The sequence below is a fragment of the Patagioenas fasciata genome, chromosome 19 (assembly GCF_037038585.1).
Source record: "Patagioenas fasciata isolate bPatFas1 chromosome 19, bPatFas1.hap1, whole genome shotgun sequence".
NCBI classification, from domain to species: Eukaryota; Metazoa; Chordata; class Aves; order Columbiformes; family Columbidae; genus Patagioenas; species Patagioenas fasciata.
The window spans coordinates 8,133,529-8,135,695 of NC_092538.1; the positions used below are offsets into that span (position 1 = coordinate 8,133,529).

The window sequence follows — 2,167 nt, forward strand, 5'->3', positions numbered from 1 at the left end:
AAAAAGGATGGAACAAACTGCTACAGTGCGCCTTCTTTAAAAACTTCTCTTTTTTAACTGTCATTTTGGTTTAGAAAAAGGCAAAAAAGCTCCGTGGGCTGAAATCGCCAGTCAAACGCACTGTCAGCTAGACTGGTGTGAAGCAGTGCTGACATTTTTTGTTAAAAAGAAACCCCAACGACTCTGTTTAATGAATTTTGAATGTAAAAGAAAAAAAGACACTATAGGGTGATCAGCGAAATGCTGAATACAGTAAACATCTTTCATGACAAAGAATACAAATACCCCGCAGATCTGCTTTCAATAGCAATTACTAGGCCCCCTGCTTTCAATAGTTAATACCGAGGCCCCTCTCACCAAGCCTTAGCGGTAACAATCACAAGCCAATGCTTAAAATGTTGACATGCTAAGCACATTTAGAAAAACCTATGTCTGCATTCCCTATGGATGGTGTAGCATAACTGTCTAACACGTAAAGAGGAGTAATTAAAGTGAACCGAGCTTATAAAAAAGTTGTATGTAAGGGTAATGAGTTCTCTTAGTTATTTCTTTTCTCACTTGCATGTCAGTGGACCTGTAGTTGGTCCATATATGTATTTACACCCTAACAGGCTGTATGTTTCCATTTGAAAATATATAGGAGGAACATCTCTATTTGGAAAAAAAAAGAAAAGCAAGCTGTTGAGAGGAGCATTTGTATTATGGTCGTTCTTCCCAGCTGGGGTCGGGCATCATCATCATCATGGATTACAAAAAAGTATATCAGCAAAGGTCTGGAATGAAGATTTTGGAGAAAAGTTAACATGAAGATGATAAAATTGTGCTGGGGAAGTGAAATAAACACGAGATGCAAAGGAGAAATAAAATGAATATGATGAAGATATGTACCCATATGTAAAGAGAGTGATGAGAGGCAGGCAAGGGTTGGTAGATTTCTAGAACAAAACTCTGGTAGTCTGGAGGTACTGTATTTTCCAATGAAAGCCGGAATTCTTTCCCTTCTTTTCTTCCATTTATCCGGGCTGGGAGCTGGTGTACGGGCAGCTTCACGTGCAGCATTTCAAACATGGCAGAGATGTTACAGAGCATTTGCTGTGCCAGTTTTGGCCTGTTTACAAGGTCAGTTAATCCTGACATGAAAAAGCACAACATCCATTCCATCCCATCCACCGAGTCAGCCCAACCGCTGGCAGTCTGCAGTTTGAAGAGCTTTCTCCAGGCTCTTTTTTCTTAGGATTCCATGAAAAATGCTTCTGGAGAATTAATTTGTTTGTTGCCCTCTCTTGGCACTGAAAACTGCTCCTGAAGAGCTGTAGTTTGCTCACGTTAGTCAGAATTGGTTTAGGATTTGCAACACCCGAAGGAGAAGCAATGTCCCACAAGTGGGTGTTGGCTTTCTTCAGGCTTGATTTTGGGGAAAAAAAAGGGGATTTTGTGCTAGTATTGCAAGCTGGAGGTTGTGAGCACAAGAAAACACATTTGGTTCTCTAGATTGCTCTTACAGCCCTGCTGCAAACAAGCAGGTATATGTGACTCCTTTGGGAGTTAGTGGTGTGTTTGCATATAGACTTCTACCTGAGCGATAATGGCAAAATAAATTAATTAGTGTTCCCCTGACTCTCAGTTTCTGAGCTAGACAATTTTGCTTGTAGCCAATAGGATTTTCAGCTGTTTGCGCTCAATGACGTCTCTGCATTTTTCTGGAGAATTAAAAGGGCTCTTACAAAATTTAGTAGCACGTGGACTAAATGGGAAAGAATCATCACGATGGTAGGAAGAGATGTGCGATGCTGATGCGCTTGATGAGGTGTGTACAGGTGCTTTAAAAGACTATAGGAGTGTTACACAACTAGTTCAGCCTTACAGTGGTTTTTATTTTTGCACGTGACTAGAGATTTGGTTTGGGAGGACCTATACAATTCCCCCTCGTCAGATTTAACAGTGGCCAGCTGTTAGAATCTAGTTTTTTGAATATGTTCTGATGCAGTCGCCGTTTTAATATTGAATGTTTTTGTTCGTAGTAGCTACAAGTTGGGGGGCGGAGAGAACGTTCTCATCACCGGCATTGGTGGTTCAGTGGTAGAATTCTCGCCTGCCACGCGGGAGGCCCGGGTTCGATTCCCGGCCAATGCAGTTGATGTCTTTTTTTTTTTTTTCCTCCACCTTA

General features: G+C 41.3%; 1 non-coding gene across 1 annotated transcript; it reads left to right on the forward strand.

Moving 5' to 3' along the window:
- Positions 1-2,062: 2,062 nt before the first annotated feature.
- TRNAG-GCC (transfer RNA glycine (anticodon GCC)) lies at positions 2,063-2,133 on the forward strand. Its single transcript has one exon. It is a non-coding gene; the product is annotated as a tRNA-Gly (tRNA).
- The last annotated feature ends 34 nt before the right edge of the window (positions 2,134-2,167 follow it).